Source organism: Hyla sarda, chromosome 7 (genome assembly GCF_029499605.1).
Source record: "Hyla sarda isolate aHylSar1 chromosome 7, aHylSar1.hap1, whole genome shotgun sequence".
NCBI lineage: Eukaryota > Metazoa > Chordata > Amphibia > Anura > Hylidae > Hyla > Hyla sarda.
Window position 1 is genome coordinate 93,526,202 of NC_079195.1, and position 19,454 is coordinate 93,545,655.

General features: G+C 40.9%; 1 protein-coding gene across 4 annotated transcripts in view; it reads right to left on the reverse strand.

Annotated features, from left to right (window-relative positions):
• PRKG1 (protein kinase cGMP-dependent 1) overlaps window positions 1-19,454 on the reverse strand; it is a 1,084,726-nt gene that overhangs the window by 488,811 nt on the left and 576,461 nt on the right. The window lies entirely within an intron of this gene.

Sequence of the window (19,454 nt, forward strand, 5' to 3'; positions counted from 1 at the left end):
AGCTCAATGAATTCCATGGTGGTACTGTAATAGGATGCCACCACTGCAAGTCAGTTTAAGACATTTCCTTCCTCCTAGATCCTCCACCATCAACTGTGAGTAGCATTATCTGGAAGCCTTTGGGAACCTCAACAACTTGACCAAAAAGTAAAGACTATGTAAAGAGCGGTAAGGTGGTAAAAGTCAATATTTCTCTGTTGACTCAATGACTACAGAGCTCCAAACCTTATCTAGCATAAAAAAACAACTTTGCACTAGAAGCTGCTTGGCGCGAGTTTCCATGGCCAAGCTGCTCCATGCAAGCCTTACAACATAAAGTACAATTCCATGCATCAGATGGAGTAGTGTAATACATGCCACCACTGGAGCAGTGAAAATGTGTTGGGTGCAGTAATAAATCATGCCAACCTCACAAATGCTCTTCTGGAGGAATTGGCAAAAATTCCTACAGATGCTTCAAAACTTGTATAAAGTCTTCCCAGAAGAGCAGAAGCTGCAAGTCAGTTCAAGACATTTCCTTCCTCCTAGATCCTCCACCATCAACTGTGAGTAGCACCAAGTTGGGACTAGTCCCACAAAAATGCCTATGAGTTGAGAATGGGATGCCCTAATATCTCCTGTAGGGGTAATGTATAGGTGCCCCAATACCTTGGTCTATATAGTGAGGCTTGGTTTTTGTTTGGGGGCCATGACCAATAATGACACAAAGGGCCCCTGATAAAAAGTCCAAAAAGTACCCTGGTAAGTGATTCCATACAGTGTGGTGATATATAATTCCATAAAATGATCCTAAGTAGTGACATTAAGTACTGAGATAGAAAGTAATACACAGTATTCTGATAACAGCATTCTGTTGTGAAGTCATGAATTAGTGCCATTCTATAAAGACACGCTTTGTGCCTAGTTGTTTAGGTCGTCATTACTACTTTTAGCTACCTATACTCCTTACATTCTTTTGAGAGAAAAAGAAGACTCAAATTTGCCCCACTAATAAGTTTGTAAGTTGTATGATAAAGAAAGGGGAAGATTAAGTTTATGATCCTATTCGACTATGCTGTCTGTCGCATTGTGATTGTCTAACAAAGCCTTACACTTTTTGATAATAGTAACATTTATACCACATATATCATACATTGGTTCTGCTTGTGTTAAGAGTTGTTTCCAAAATCCTCAGAAGAAGCTTTTCCATTCCTCATCACATTAAAGCATTTGTACTTTCATTGTGCAGAATGGAAAATATATCCTATAAATTATGAACCAAGGAACAAACTCTTACTTGTCTATGCCTATAATATGGTTATACTATACAAAGGGATGGCTGATCTAAGCATTTTATTATAAGTATTCTGTAAATTATTTACACTGCAGTATGGCTGTATAGCTACTAAAAGGCAAATAACTGGATTATGGGGATTTTACAATTCCTTTCATACAAGAACCCTCACCTTCATTCATGTCCATCCCTTCATCTGGTATACACAACCATACATTAGAATTCCGAGAGCTGGTATATTTAAAACTGTTGAATGGTGTTCAGTAGTTACAGGGAATATGGTGACAAAAAATAAAAATGTTCTAATTCCAACAGGACTAGATATAATTTATATGAAATAAAAAAAAAAACTGTTTCCAGAACCAAATCCCCAATGGGGACATTACTGAGCATGAATATGGGATTTTTTAAAGAAATTAATTCAGCAAGTATTAATAATTTCCATATGTATGCTTTTAACAATTTTACAGGCTATACCATAATACATTTTAATGAGGAGGAGAATAATTTTGCTTCAAAGAATTGAAACTAGAGCGGAAAAAACTAGCCCGAAAATAACACTGACCAACACTGACAAACTGCAGGCCACCATCCATAGCAATATATAATATGTGAGAGGCTATAGGGATGAATTTTAGGGTCTTTTGTAGGCTCTTTAGTCCACTTTTTGTTTTTCTGTTTGAGGGTTCACACCTCTTAAAAAAAATAAGAGTTATGACTTTTAGAAAGGCGAGGAGAAAAAAAATGAAAATTGGCAAAAATGTGCTGTGTCCTTAATAAATATCAACAAATTGGGTCCATATAATTTGGGTCCATATTATTGGACCAAAATAATTAAACCTGTAAGATGATCAAACACTTTTCTGTACATTAGCGCAGCTATTAAAATAAAATAGGCCAGGAACTCTATATTACTGTTTCTAAAAAAGTGTAGCTTATTCTAACCTCTACCTCTATACACCCTTGGGTGGGAGTATGTCTGGTGGAGGATGACAAACAAAACACTGATGTGACAAAGAACAATAAAACATCATGTAACACATTAGACATCCAGCTGATTAATCAGACTATACAGTGGATTGTGAAGACTCTCATGTAAATGTATTATTGAAAGGCAGGTGTAAGGCTGAACGTTTGCTGGACAAATGATGAGGATCTGGAGGGATGACGTCTTATTTTTCAATTTTGAGAATTGAAATTCAGGAGTCACATCCCGTATATAACAATTTCACTTAATGGGAACCTGTCATCATATTGTTCCCTATATAACTAGTGGCATCACATTATATAGTGTTACGTAAGGTTTCTAATGTCCAGATGTCCTTTTGCCTGTCTGTGATAGAGTAGAAAACAAGTTTATGAGGCTAATGAGGCTCTAGTAGTCATATGGCCATGCATCACCACAAAGTAGTCCCCCGGGATGTAGTCACTACCACTCAGATGTGACTGACAGCCCAGGCATATACAATATAACTGCTCTCTTCATAAATTTTGTGCAGGCAGGCCCAGAAGCAGTGCTATCCTAGGTCATGACACAGCTTCCGGACTAGTGCAAGACCTCTGAGCGGTTACATCGGCCATGTCTGGGCTATCAAACCCATCTGAGTGGGTGTGATTACAGCCTGGGCACGGTGACGCATTCCCATATGACCACTAGAGCCTCATAAGCATACTGCGGGGACACTTTTAAAACTTCTTTCTACTCTACCTCAAACAGGCAGGAGGACATCTGAAGATAATGAGAAACCTTACATATTATGCATGCAATGGGTGTGACATTCTAGGCCCCTCAGACCCTGTAGGGGGTGGCGTCAGTCCACAGGAAGTGGGCGTTCCGCCCCCACAAGATGCAGCGGCTGACAGGCCCCCTCCATGTATCCCATAGAGATACATGGAGGGGGCGTGTCTGTCACGGCTTTCTGCAGAGGTCGGCACAGCACTTCCTGCGAACTGCATTGGTCGTACAGAAGATCACAGGGGTCCCAGTGGTCAAACCCACTGCGATCTATAACTTATCCACTATGCTTTGGATAGGGGATAAGTTATATTCCACTACAGTACTCAACATTAGCAACATTATAGAAACCATGGGAATACATGCCAGGTAAAGAAACCACATCTGTCGGCCTCTATACAGGATCCATCATGATAGTGATATATTGAATGTATTTGTTTGCTTTTACAAACCACTTTTGGTGGCAAATGGATGGGAAAATATATTTTACTACTTCATAAGATTATCATTTTTAACGTCAACAACAGTGAAATAATGACATTTTTAATCGTAAACGGGCTCCTCATTTTCAGCTTCATACAAAATGTAATCTCCCTTTCTTCATATTAGTCCATTCCATTTGTATTAGTGCCAGATTTAGAATCAGTGAGGTGTGGCAAAAAAAATGACATGAGACATAACAAAGACAGATGCATAGCGGAGCTAAATAATTTGGTATAAAGATATAACAGGCATGGTAGAATGCTGCCTACTATCATCAATGCAAATCTGCGTTTGAGCTGGAAAGACCATTATTAAAATTGATGACTTGTGTCGTGGATGAAAATAAGTATTTATTATGTGGGGATTCAGTTTCTGGCAAAAAGCTGTTGTCTCTGCATTCAGTGCCGGCAAGCTCTGCTTGTTTATCTTATTGACGTGACGTGCCTAAATGACTTCATACCGTCACGCTGACAAATACTCTGAGTTATGGCGTTGATGTTTTCTGATGAAACTGCTGCTTATCAGTCTCCACTACTTTATGTTTGCCAGTAAGTAGCATCGTAAGTCAAAGATGAAGCCAAAGGTGGGGTCATATGTTATCATAAGTGGATATTGCATGCCTCTGAATAAACGTCTTTGCATTGAGCAAGACATTTTGAATATTGCATACAAATGCTAAAACCAAAATGAGCTTTCCCAATGGTGACTTTATACTAGATTTTGTACCATTCTATTCCTTTTATTTTAATCTAAGTACTGTGCTCTTTATGGTTTAATATTGTATATCTCCATAGTGGTTGGACTCACATTTTCTGTTACAAAGTTCTATATGCCATTAAATAAAAATAAGTTAGGGATGCTTCCTGGATACGTTTAGAAAATGAAAAAGTACTGTTAAAAGGAATATATAAGCAGAAATTAGGTTCCAAACTGCTGGCACTGTTAGATAGCAGCTAGGGCAAGGATACACATAGTACATTTTATATATCTGTCTGTGATTCCATAACAGAGAAAAATGCTTTTATTTTCAGAGTCAAAGTAGCATTCTCAAGCCCATGAACTGCTGAGGGCTGTAATGCTTTCTTACTACCTCTCCCATCCCTATCCCTACTTGATTGACAGTCCACTGGAAGCTAAGTCCTGTTTCCAAACCTCAAACCTGCACATATTTTATTTGCACAGTGCAGAAACAAGATTTAGAAACAAGGCTGGGTGCTGGAACTAATTCCCGACTGTCCATCAAGCAGTCGAGGAGCAAGGAAGAGTACCAGCCCTTAGCACATTAGGGTCTTGGGACCACCTCCTTGACTCTTTGTAGCAGGGACTTAAAGCACAGCTTCATGAAAGTTATTACGTGTCTCTTTCCACTAACAGCTATCTAACAGTGTGAGGCTACTTTCACACTGCTGCAGTGTGCGGCTGTTTAGGTTCTCTTTTTTTTTTACGCCTTTAGTGTGACGGAGCCCAACAGGAGGCATAACGGGGACAGTGTGTCCCTTTCACTTGAATGGAATTCTCTGACGTCCGTTATTGCGGCCGTTGTTCCACTGGAAGATAGCGGGAGAAAAAGATGTTGCAAGCACTAATTTTTCTACCGCTATTGTCCAACGGACCTGCTACTGACAGGCAGTATCGGTAGTGTGAAAGGAGCCTGAGCAGTTTGAAATGTGAACTGCAGCTGATAGATAGATGCAGCTATAGGTAGAGAACTCAACAAAAAGAATGCAATAAGTTCCAAAGTTACTTGTAGCAGTGACTGAAAGCAGAATTTAATAATTAAACTCTATGGGTGAGATTTACCTCAGAATGGAATTCATTCACTTATATATATGTAAATCCATTGGTATAAGATGCATTTTCTGCCTCTTAAAAAATCATTGTCTGTATTAGACATGTGCAATTCGTTTCAGCACCGATGTCTAATTTACCGAATTTTACAGTTTTCGGGCATTTGGACCGATACGAATGCACAAAAACATATTTTGAACATTTCCGAATAGCCACAATAATACGAATAGCAAAATAACGAATGCATTCGTTATTTACCGAATGCATGCGGTAAATAACGATTGCATTCGTTATCCATAAACGAACGTAAAGAATTCATTCTAATGAGAATAATATAATAAAAAAGATACAGTAGTGATGGAAAAAATTTTATCTAACGAAATGTATCTTTTTTATTATGAAATGTTTTATTTTTTGAACAGGGATCACTTTATGTGAGCGGGTAAAGCACTAAAAATGTAGCCGACAATAATGAAAGTGTAGTGTGTGCGTGTTTTTCACTTTTTTTTTTAGGTAGTACTACCACTCCCAGCATGGAACACACTGTTTCATGATGGGAGTAGTAGTACCTGTACTAATTGACAGATCGCCGGGGTCCCTTGCGATCCTTTTGTATAATGTATAGATGCGGTGGGTGCTCTTCTATGGTCCCCTGCACTGACGTATATATACACCTATTCATATTTCCCGCAGAGCTGTGATTGGCCAGATGGTTCCAGCCAATCACAGCTCTCTGTGAGAAATAGGGATATGTGTATATATACGGCCGTGCAGGGGACCATAGGAGAGCGGCCGCCGCATCCATAAATTATACAGGAGAATCACAGCGGATGTCAGGAGTGATACCCGCAGTGATCTTTCCTTAACTACAACATGGAGTACACTAGTTATGACGTCATTAGGGTGGCGGAGCTACAGACGGGATTCAGGCTAGTCTGAAGCTCTGTTCACATTGTCCATTTTGGATAATGGGAACAGAGCCTTCTGCAAGTGTCTACCCAGACAGGGAGACTCCAGCTGTTGCTAAACTACAACTCCCAGCATGCCCAGACAGCTAAAGGCTGTCTGGGCATGCTGGGAGTTGTAGTTTTGCACCAATTGGTGGCTCCCTGTTTGGGTAAACATTGCATCATGGGTGCTGTCCCCAGCAGAAAGCGCCAAAAATGTCATAACCAATTTTTTGTGTTTTTTTTCTTCTCATTTCAGTTCCGTGTATGTAGAGGATTACGGCGGATTTGATGGATTACGGCGGATTATTTTTTTTTTCTTTTAATAAAATAGTTTACGAGGGCTGTGGGGGAGTGTTTTTTAAAATAAAATAATTTTTCCAATGTGTTGTGTTTTTTTTTTTATTGAATTTACAGGCTTAGTAGTGGAAGACTGTCTTATTGACAGAATCCATTACTAAGCCAGGGCTTAGTGCTAGCCCCAAAAACAGCTAGCGCTAAACCCCAATTATTACCCCAGTACCCACCGCCACAGGGGTGCTGGGAAGAGCCGGTACCAACAGGCCCGGAGCGTCAAAAATGGCGCTCCTGGGCCTAGACGGTAACAGGCTGGCGTTATTTAGGCTGGGGAGGGCCAGTAACAATGGTCCTCGCCCACCCTGGTAACGTCAGGCTGTTGCTGTTTGGTTGGTATTGTGCTAAGAATGAAAATACGGGGAACCCTATGCATTTTTTTATTTTATTTATTTAAATAAAGAAAATAAAAAAACGTATAGGGTTCCCTGTATTTTCATTCTTAGCACAATACCAACCAAACAGCAACAGCCTGACGTTACCAGGGTGGGCGAGGACCATTGTTGCTGGCCCTCACCAGCCTAAATAATGCCAGCCTAGGCCCAGGAGCACCATTTTTGACGCTCCGGGCCTGTTGGTACCGGCTCTTCCCGGCACTCCTGTGGCGGTGGGTACCGGGGTAATAATTGGGGGTTAGCGCTAGCTGTTTTTGGGGTGAGTGCTAAGCTCTGGCTTAGTAATGAATTCCGTCAATAAGACCAGCTTCCACTACTAAGCCTGAAAATTCAATAAAAAAAAAAATACAACACATTGGAAAAATTATTTTATTTTAAAAAACACTCCCCCACAGCCCTCGTTAACCATTTTATTAAAAGAAAAAAAAATAATCTGCCATAATCCATCGAATCCGCCGTAATCCTCTGCATACACGGATCTGAAAAAAACCACAAAAAATTGGTTATGACATTTTTGGCGCTGTCTGCTGGGGAGAGCACCCATGATGCAAGGTCTACCCAAACAGGGAGCCACCAATTGGTGCAAAACTACAACTCCCAGCATGCCCAGACAGCCTTTCGCTGTCTGGGTATGCTGGGAATTGTAGTTTAGCAAATGCTGGAGTCTCCCTGTCTGGGTAGACACTGGGAGAAGGGTCTGTTCTCATTATCCAAAACGGACAATGTGAACAGAGCTTCAGACTAGCCTGAATCCCGTCTTTAGCTCCTCCCCTAATGATGTCATCACTAGGGGCGGAGCTACACAGACCTGCCCGGGACTCGAGGGAAGTAAGCGGACTTCGTCTTCTGTATACACTATATACAGCTATCTATGGATAGCTGTATGTAGTGTATACTAGTGTTGAGCGGCATAGGCCATATTCAAATTTGCGATATTTCGCGAATATATGGACGAATATTCGGCATATATTCGCATATTCGTAATATTCACGTTTTTTTTCACATATGCGTAAATTCGCATATGCGAAAATTCGCATATGTGAAAATGTATTAACTTTATAGCAAGTATACCAGTGTAACTTGATAGAAGCAGCAGAAGGGAGGGATCAATATTCGTGAATATTCGCATATGCAAATTTTCGCACATGCGAATATTCGCCCGGCGGTCTCACACAGTAGTATTGGAGCCTTCTTTAGACCACACAAGCTGGAAGCAGAGAGGGATGATAACTGTGATGTGTACTGTGAAAAAAAAAAGTGAATATTCGTAATTTCGAATATATAGTGCTATATTCGCGAATTCGCGAATATGCAATATTCCCGAATAAAAATCGAATTGCGAATATTCGCGAGCAACACTAGTGTATACCGCCCAAAGGGTTAACCTACACTGTCCATCAGTGTAAGTTTACTCTTTCCTTGCTGGGCTTGCACATAGCGCACAGCTCAGCAAGGGGTTAAGTGAGCCAGCAATTTGTATACTGTATACACATTGCAGTCTCACTGTAAGTTCTTGCTGGGCAGTAGATATACGATGTATACCTACGGCTCAGCGTCAGCTGTTCTCCCGGCTCTGTAGCCTTGAGAACAGCTGATCCCGACATTCACATCAGGAGGATTGCAGCGGGTGTCAGGAGAAGTGACATCCGCTGTGATCTGTCCCTTACTGCAGGTACTACTGCTCCCAACATGGAGTACACTCTGCTCCATGCTGGGAGCTGTAGTACCTGCATTAATAGACATATCACACCGAGTGTAACTTCTGACACCCGCTGCGATCTATCTATTAATGCAGGTACTACAGCTCCTAGCATGGAGCAGAGTACTCCACGTTGGGAGTAGTAGTACTTGTAGTTAAGGAAAGATCACTGCGGGTATCACTCCTGACACCGCTGTGATCCTCCTGTATAATGTATGGATGCGGTGGCCACTCTCCTATGGTCCCCTGCACGGCCGTATATATACACATATTCCTATTTCTCACAGAGAGCTGTGATTAGCTGGAACCATCTGGCCAATCACAGCTCTGCAAGAAATATGAATAGGTGTATATATACGTCAGTGCAGGGGACCATAGAAGAGCGGCCGCTGCATCTATACATTATACAAGAGGATCGCAAGGGACCCCGGCAATCTGTCAAATAATACAGTTACTACTACTCCCATAATGAAACAGTGTGTTCCATGCTGGGAGTAGTAGTACTACCTAAAAAATGTAAAAAAATAAAATGAAATGAAAAACACGCACACACTACACTTTTATTATTGTCGGCTACATTTTTAGTGCTCTACCCACTCACATAAATTGATCCCTGTTTAAAAATTAATAAACATTTCATAATAAAAAAGATACATTTTGTTAGATAAAAATTTTCCCATTACTACTGTATCTTTTTTATTATTATTTTTTTATGGTACCCTACGAAATTTTTATAAAAAAGGTATCTCCATATTTTTTTAGGATCGCTAAAGTCCAAAAATGAGTAAAAAGATTTACCCGAATGTACCCGAATATCAAATGTATCCTAAAGAAAATAAAAACCTGAATACCGAATGTATGCGAAAAATCAAACCGAACACCCGAATACCGAATGTTTCTGAAAAATAAAACCGAAAATATTACCAAACCGAAAATTTTATCCAAAACTAAACAAAACAAAACGAAAAATTTTCTTGTGCACAAGTCTAGTCTGTATGCACAAAACTAAAATCTATGCTGGATACAATCTGTTGTGATTTTCCACTCAAGTGTACTCTGACTTCAGGTGTAAATTACAGAAAATACATTGGGGGAGATTTATCAAAGGATTTAAACTGTTTTTTTCCATATAAAATTGTCGCACAGAAAGTCGCAGTCTAAATACGCGCGACTTTTTCGCAACTTTAGAGGATTTTAGAGGATTTTTAGTACATGATGCAGTCTAGACTATTTTAGACAGAAAAATGCATTGGTGCTGAATTTATCAATAGCAACTTTTTGGTGAAAATTTGCATCGGAAGAAAGTAAGCTGAAATGTCAGACCATACTGAAGCTGGTTTAAATACAGTCTAAACCATAGATCTTGAAGTCCATGCGCAGAATTTATCAAGAAAAAGCCTTTCGACTTTTGATAAATTAGGCACACAATAGACCGGCCTTACTCTATGTAGGTTGGTCTATAGTGATCCGGAAAATAGACAACTTTGATAAATGCCCCCCAATGGGTCAGAAGAGGATATGTCCCTCATGCAAAGCCATGCCCAGGTGGCAAAAGCAGTAAAGAAATGAATGTTATGCCCGCAAGCCTCCTTCTCCTCTGTACGTACCTCCAGCCTGCTGAAGGGTGCATGCACAAAAGTTGCAATTTCTTATGAAAAGCCAACTTCTTGCCAACTTCATGAAAAGCACAGTGATGTCATTTTGCAACAAAAAGTAGTAAAAATGTCTACACTCATTGTGCCCTCTCTGAATTACTTGTCAGGATTAACATCAAAAGATAACGGAGAAAGAAAACCTGATCTATAATGGCAAATGGAAGTTCACTCCTATTATATGTAATCTTTCTCCCGAAGGCTGCCCACGATATGTTGGTCATACCCGGATCTTTGCAAAAGGTGAAATTGTATACTTCTTTACTACAGGGGAACATCAACCGGGTTTGCATGGTGGAACTGTACATTTTCTATTACAGGTGGACATTTATTGTCAATATCAGGTGGAACTGTATATGCTTTTCTTAACAGGTGGAAATTAACTATTGCCAGCATAGAGACATATATTGGAACAATCTTTCCCACAGCCTGTGTGAACAACTCCATAATATAGGTGTACTCTATTACCATCTAAAAGACATTAGTGGGTTAGCTAACCCAGGCTAATCCCCATATGACACATAGTCTGGATACTATAAAAACCGCAATGGCACTGCGGAGTATTTTATCACATTTTTCTTTTATTTGTGGAATTTGATGTCATTATATTGATATTTGATGATTACATTTTTATATTTATATCTATTGAATTTGATGTCCATCACACACTCATTTTTTTGGGTAGGACACTGAGGACTGGGGACTGTGTTTTTCACTTTATACTGTATACTTACCTGATCCCCTGCAGCTGCTGTTCTGCCAGTGCCCAGTACTGCTGATCAGCATTTCCTGATCTACATCTCGAACAAAGAAATGTCCTTTGAGCCAGTCAGTGGTTAAGGCAGGTCCCTGCTGTTGCCGGGCATTGGCTATACAGCATGGACGTGCACAGACATTTTGGGGAGAGGGGGGCAGGGGCTGAACTAAAAAAAAAAGGGCACTTATAATTATTTATATAAATGCCCACATAATGATGCCAGACTGCCCAGGGCACTTATAGGAGGAACATGAAAAGGGCAGGGGCTTAAGTACCCTTACCAGTCAACCTGTGCATGTTCCTACTGTGCAGGCATCTTTTGTGTGTTAAGATGTCAACCAAGAAGTGCTTATCTGCAGGGACCAGGCACCATTGAAATGATACAGGGGATTTTTTTTTAAAGCCTGTTTTAACCCTTAAAAAAAAAAACTAAAATAATGCATTAGAGTTTATTAGGAATCATGTTAGATTAGGAATACAATTACTTTTTTTGACTAATTCAGCTATGGCAAAGATCATCCTGATCATCATCTATATAGGTCCATTTAAATGGGCACTGTCAAATTTAAAAACTTTTTATATGTTGTACATCTTGGAAAAACACTAACCTTTCTAATATACTTTATTAGAAAATGTTGGTTCCTTTTAATAGAAATTATGGCTAATAAAAGAATAAAAAAACACTGGGGTCCCCATACCGTCCACAATATAATCCTGTCCAACTGCAGCAACATTTTTTTTTCCCAGCTGAAGCACACTCCTCTGTGCTCCCTTCTGTCCAATCAGGCTGCATCATGAAAACAGAGAGCAGCCTGCAGTGATTGGATGAAGAGACTCACACTGCACAGCAGACTCAGGGAGAAAGAGGAGTCGTACAGAGTGAAGACATGCATACTCCAGTATCTGAAAGGAACGGGGAACAGCGCTCCGTGGTGTATTAAAAGAGGATAAATTGTGTATAAAAAAGCATGTAAGCTGCTCACCTGGTCGAGTTGTGTAAGCCCATACACAACAATGGTGAGCACATAGAATAAGGTGTCCGCAGCCCTCCGGCCCAAGGATAAGTGTAGGAGTGGGTAGCCTCAATAGAGACGCCGGCTCAACGTGGCGCTGGACACAGACCAGGCAGGTGGATGATAGACAAGGTGTTTATTTACCCAGAATGCAACGCGTTTCGCTGTCTAAGCAGCTTCATCAGGCATGTAAGAACCAACAAGCGGTGCATTTTATCACGGCACTAATTAGTCACAGCAGGGAACCAGATCGCTGCGGACCAATCAGGGCCAGAGAAAATACATGGTACAGAAACTAAACATAAAAGTTGCACACAAATGTATATCGAATGCATTCGAACCACAAGAGTCCTGCCAAGATTAAAAACTAATATGTAGATAATTATAACATACATATATATATATATATATATATATATATATATATATATATATAAATATATATATCTATATTAAAAAAGTCTATATAAAAAATCTGTTAAAAATAAACTCCAAAGTACAAACATTAATACAGAAAATAATAACAGACCATACAATATCTGAGGAATACCAGGGGACAAAAATACAGAGGACAAAGAGAACAGATCGAATCAACGAGCGTTCTCTATGGTCTCATTCAGACCATGCGGTGTCAAAGTTGAGAGAGTGTATATCCAATACAATTCTCTATTAATTAAAAATTTTAATATTTAATTAATAGATAATCGTATTGGATATACGGTCTCGCAACTTTGACACCGCATGGTCTGAATGAGACCGTAGAGAACGCTTGTTGATTCGATCTGTTCTCTTTGTCCTCTGTTTTTATTTTTTTCCCTGGTATTCCTCAGATATTGTATGGTCTGTTATTATTTTCTGTATTAATGTTTGTAAATTGGAGTTTATTTTTAACAGATTTTTTATATAGACTTTTTAAATATATATATATATATATATATATATATATATATATATATATATATATATATGTTATAATTATCTACATATTAGTTTTTAACCTTGGCAGGACTCTTGTGGTTTGAATGCATTCGATATACATTTGTGTGCAACTTTTATGTTTAGTTTCTGTACCATGTATTTTCTCCGGCACTGGTTGGTCCGCAGTGATCTGGTTCCCTGCTGTGACTAATTAGTGCCGTGATAAAATGCACCGCTTGTTGGTTCTTACCTATGCCTGATGAAGCTGCTTAGACAGCGAAACGCATTGCATTCTGGGTAAATAAACACCTTGTCTATCATCCACCTGCCTGGTCTGTGTCCAGCGCCATGTTGAGACGGCGTCTCTATTGAAGCTACCCACTCCTACATGCATACTCCAGAGCACAGAATGACAAACCAAGAAGGTATTTGTGAATTTGTTAGTGAAATATAGGTGCTAGACACATAAAAATTATATATACATGGTCCGGATTATGTATTGAAAGTAACCCATTTATTTGTGTGTGTGTGTGTGTGTGAGAGAGAGAGATATAACAGGTACTCTTAACCCCTTGGGGACGGAGCCCATTATGACCCTAAGGACGGGAGCATTTTTTGCAAATCTGACCACTGTCACTTTAAGCATTAATAACTCTGGAATGCTTTTACTTATACATTTTATTCCGAGATTGTTTTTTCGTGACATATTCTACTTTATGTTAGTGGTAAATTTTCGGCGATACTTGCATCCTTTCTTGGTGAAAAATTTGAAAATTTCATGAAAAATTAGAAAATTTAGCATTTTTCTAACTTTGAAGCTCTCTGCTTATAAGGAATATGGATATTCCAAATAAATTATATATTGATTCACATATACAATATGTCTACTTTATGTTTGCATCATAAAATTGATGAGTTTTTACTTTTGGAAGACATCAGAGGGCTTCAAAGTTCAGCAACAATTTTCCAATTTTTCGCAAAATTTTCAAAATCAGAATTTTTCAGGGACCAGTTCAGGTTTGATGTGGATTTGAAGGGTCTTCTGGTTAGAAATACCCGATAAATGACCCCATTATAAAAACTGCACCCCTCAAAGTATTCAAAATGACATTCAGTAAGGGTGTTAACCCTTTAGGTGTTTCACAGGAATAGCAGCAAAGTGAAGGAGAAAATTCAAAATCTTCATTTTTTACACTGGCATGTTCTTGTAGATCCAGTTTTTGAATTTTTACAAGGGGTAAAAGGAAAAAATCCTCACAAAATTTGTAACCCAATTTCTCTCGAGTAAGAAAATACCTCCTATGTGTATGTCAAGTGTTCGGCGGGCGCAGTATAGGGCTCAGAAGCGAAGGAGCAACAATGGGATTTAGGAGAGTGAGTTTTTCTGAAATGGTTTTTGGGGGACATGTCCCATTTAGGAAGACTCTATGGTGCCAGGACAACAAAAAACCCCACATTGCACACTATTATGGAATCGACACCCCTCAAGGAATGTAATAAGGTGTACGGTGAGCCTTAACACCCCACAGGTGTTTGACAACTTTTTGTTAAAGTCGGATGTTCACATGGGGGGGGGGGGCAAACCTCCAGCTGTTTCAAAACTACAACTCCCAGCATGCACGGTCTGTCAGTACATGCTGGGAGTTGTAGTTTTGCAACAGCTGGAGGCACACTGGTTGGAAAACCTTCAGTTAGGTTCTGTTACCTAACTCAGTATTTTCCAACCAATGAGCCTCCAGCTGTTGCAAAACTACAACTCCCAGCATGCACGGTCTGTCAGTACATGCTGGGAGTTGTAGTTTTGAAACAGCTGGAGGCACACTGGTTGGAAAATACTGAGTTGGGTTCTGTTACCTAACTCAGTATTTTCCAACCAGTGTGCCTCCAGCTGTTGCAAAACTACAATTCCCAGCATGTCTGATCACAGAAGGGCATGCTGGGAGATGTAGTTATGCAACAGCTGGAGGTACGCAACTACAACTCCCAGCATGCCCAGACAGCTGTTTTCTGTGTGGGCATGCTGGAATTTGTAGTTTTGCAACATCTGGAGTGCTACAATTTAGAGACCACTGAACAGTGATCTCCAAACTGTGGACCTCCAGATGTTGCAAAACTACAACTCCCAGCATGCCCAGACAGCAAACAGCTGTGTGGGCATGCTAGGAGTAGTAGTTTTGCAAGATCTAGAGGGCAGTATAGAGATCACTGTGCAGTGGTCTCTAAACTGCAGACCTCCAGCTGTTGCAAAACTACAAATTCCAGCATGCCCACACAGCAAACAGCTGTCTGGGCATGCTGGGAGTTGTAGTTTTGCAACATCTGGAGGGCTACAGTCTAGAGACCACTATAGTGGTCTCAGACTGTAGCCCTCTAGATGTTGCTAGGCAACTACTCACCGGCTTCCGTCGCATCCGGGAGCCGTCCTCTTCTGCCGCACGCCGCCGCAGATCTCCGTTGCCGACCGCCGATCCCCGTCGCTCTGCTGCCTCCGGAGGGGTAAGTGGATGTCGGCACCCGCTCCTCTTCGTTTTCCCCGTTCTGCCCCGCCTATTGTGGGAGGGCAGGACGGGGAAAACGAAAGTAAACCCCTCCGCCCCTGATCTGCTATTGGTGGTCGCGTCTAGACCACCAATAGCAGAGATAGGAGGGGTGGCAACTCTGCCACCTCACTCCTATCGCTTTAGGGGGATCGTGGGTGTCTTAGACACCCGCGATCCCCCTTCTATTCTGGGTCACCGGGTCACCATAGACCCGTAATGACCCGGAATCGGCGCAAATCGCAAGTGTGAATTCACTTGCGATTTGCGCCGATTGCCGACATGGGGGGGTCTAATGACCCCCCTGGGCATTTGCACGGGGTGCCTGCTGATAGATATCAGCAGTCACCCCGGCCCGGTCCCCACCCGGCGCCCGGCGGGGGCCGAAATTCCCACGGGCGTATGGATACGCCCTTCGTCCTTAAGTACCAGGACGCAAGGGCGTATGCATACGCCCTTCGTCCCCAACAGGTTAAACATGAGATCATACCATTTTTATTTGCTTAAAATCAATACAATATTATATAATTAGATATGTGATATTTATTAAGTTGATCAGGATTAGAAAACAATTGCTGTCTTGTTCAAAAAACAGTGCAACAGTGCCTCACCTGACCACAGGTTGTGTATGGTGTTGCAGTAATACTATGATAAACAGCTTATAGTCAGGTGTGGCACTATTTGCAGAAAAATAGCACCCATATCATTCTAATCACGTAACACCCCTTTTATCCAGTTAGTTTAGACAGAAAGAGCTTTGACCCTACAATAATAAGGTTAAATAATTCTTGACCTCCGTACCTTTTTTGTTTGTTTTATTTTAATGACATTATTTATGTAACCGCCAGTACGATGCACAGACATATCCATCGACACTTTGTGTTCCACTCATAAATGTTACGGTATTTAGGGGCCATGAACTCTATTAGTGCATGCATTTGTTTCACCACAATACGTGTTTCGATGATCCAGGGGTTGGAGATATTTTTGCATTCGCTCCGAGCCTATGCTTTTACTAATCACTTCAAAACAGCGCACAGAAGTAAATAGAATTGTCAGAGCCAATTGTCAGGGAAAATTGCTGACTGTCAAGAAATGGAGAAACGCTTTGAACTACACTTTGAATTACAGAAAGGATGTTTAACTCGCAAAACATGATTTCTTTTGTTTGCAAATAAAATGATAGACGTACTATGACTGTTGTTGGTCAGCCGCAACAAAGACATCTAAACATCCTTCAAAGGTAGTAGTCATTTCCTGAAGGTAATATGTCAACTGCATCTATTTTCTTATCTGGTTTACTGATATGACCTGAAGCAATGGGGCAGATTCACAAAGAATATCTACTATCATCTAATGGTTAGTCCCAACCAAGGTGTTTCTAACTGTTGCAAAACTACAACTCCCAGCAAACACGGACAGCCAAAGGCTGTCCGGGCATGCTGGGATTTGTAGTTTTACAACAGCTAGGGGCACTCTGGTTGGGAAACACCAACTTAGACAATGTATACGTTCTTGGTGGGACTCTCTGCCTAATGTGTATGGGGCATCCTGTCTTGTGCCCACAAAGGTCTGCGAAAAGAAGGATTGGGCATGGTGGATTACAACAGACTGATCCCTTTGTTCTCCGGGAGATAAGATCCTATTAGAGGCTTTCTCCATCATCTTCTTTTCTAACACATGCATGCTCGGTGTAAGCCGAGCATGCATGTATAAGGACAGATTAGGACTATTTGTCGCGCTAAGGCTTCTTTTACACTGCCGTTGTGCCCCGTCTGAAAATGTCAGTTAGGATCTCTTTTCGTTCTGCCCTGGGATGGGGCACAACGGGCAACAACAGGTCCCTATGGATCCCATTGACTTTAACCCCTTAAGGACTCAGGGTTTTTCCGTTTTTGCACTTTCGTTTTTTCCTCCTTACCTTTAAAAAATCATAACCCTTTCAATTTTCCACCTAAAAATCCATATTATGGCTTATTTTTTGCGTCGCCAATTCTACTTTGCAGTGACATTAGTCATTTTACCCAAAAATGCACGGCGAAACGGAAAAAAAAATCATTGTGCGACAAAATCGAAAAAAAAACGCCATTTTGTAACTTTTGGGGGCTTCCGTTTCTACGCAGTGCATATTTCGGTAAAAATGACACCTTATCATTATTCTGTAGGTCCATACGGTAAAAATGATACCCTACTTATATAGGTTTGATTTTGTCGCACTTCTGGAAAAAATCATAACTACATGCAGGAAAATTTATACGTTTAAAAATGTCATCTTCTGACCCCTATAACTTTTTTATTTTTCCACGTACGGGGCGGTATGAGGACTCATTTTTTGCGCCGTGATCTGAAGTTTTTATTGGTATGATTTTTGTTTTGATCTGACTTTTTGATCACTTTTTCTTCATTTTTTAATGTTATAAAAAGTTACCAAAATACGCTTTTTTGGACTTTGGAATTTTTTTGCGCGTACGCCATTGACCGTACGGCTTAATTAATTATATATTTTTATAGTTCGGACATTTACGCACGCGGCGATACCACATATGTTTATTTTTATTTTTTTTACACTGTTTTATTTTTCTTATGGGAAAAGGGGGGTGATTCAAACTTTTATTAGGGAAGGGGTTAAATGACCTTTATTAACACTTTTTTTTTCCTTTTTTTTTGCAGTGTTATAGGTCACTATAGGGACCTATAACACTGCACACACTGATCTCTCATCCTGATCACAGGTGTGTATTAACACGCCTGTGATCAGCATTATCGACGCTTGACTGCTCCTGCCTGGATCTCAGGCACGGAGCATTCGTTCGTCGTTCGGACACCGAGTAGGCAGGTAAGAGCCCTCCCGGTGTCCGATCAGCTGTTCGGGACGCCGCAATTTCACCGCGGCGGTCCCGAACAGCCCGACTGAGCAGCCGGGATACTTTCAGTTTCACTTTAGAAGCGGCGGTCAGCTTTGACCGCCGCTTCTAAAGGGTTAATACCGCACATCGCCGCGATCGGCGATGTGTGGTATTAGCCGCGGGTCCCGGCCGTTGATTAGCGCCAGGACCCACGCGATATGATGCGGGATCGCGGCGCGATCCCGCTTCATATCGCGGGAGCCGGCGCAGGACGTAAATATACGTCCTACGTCGTTAAGGGGTTAATGGGGTCTGTCGGGCGCCATTATTTTTAGCTGGAGTAGAGGGAGAAAAAGAGGTTGCATGCAGTGACTTTTCTCCTGCTATTCTCCCCTCCTTTTTTCCAACATCCGCTGCCTTCCGGGTCTCAGCGGCAGTGTGAAAGGGGCCTTATAAGCATTCAGCTAACAACTATATTAAGCATATGGCCATCTTCTCAATGCAGTAAACTTATTACAGCTAAGCTTGGCCCAACTTTTAACACTAATGTCTAATTTCATACCTCCTTTTTATTCAGTGCTAAAGTTTGGTCTCAGATTTGTCACACAGTGTCACATCTCCACTGGATATTATGCTCCAGAGGAAGTTATTTTCTTTTTGAATTTCTTGTCTGCCTGACCACAGTGCTGTGGGGATTTGTTCCTACTCTGGACAGTTCCTGACATGGACAGAGGTGTCAGCAGAGAGCACTGTGGACAGACAGAAATGAAATTCAAAAATAAGAGAACCTCTGTAGTATACAGTAGCTGATAAGTACTAGAAGGATTACGATTTTTAAATAGAGGTAATTTACAAATCTGTTTAACTTTCTGGACCAGTTGATTTAAAAAAAAATGTTTTCCACTAGTGTACCCCTTTAACCAGTGGCTTACTACTCCTGGTCACCAATTCGAGACAGAATTGTGAAGGAATGCTCCTTCTGTGGCCAGTTTCCTTACAGCCATTGACAGGTTTGTGAGATAAGCAGGAGAATGTAAATGAATGATGTCCTGGGACA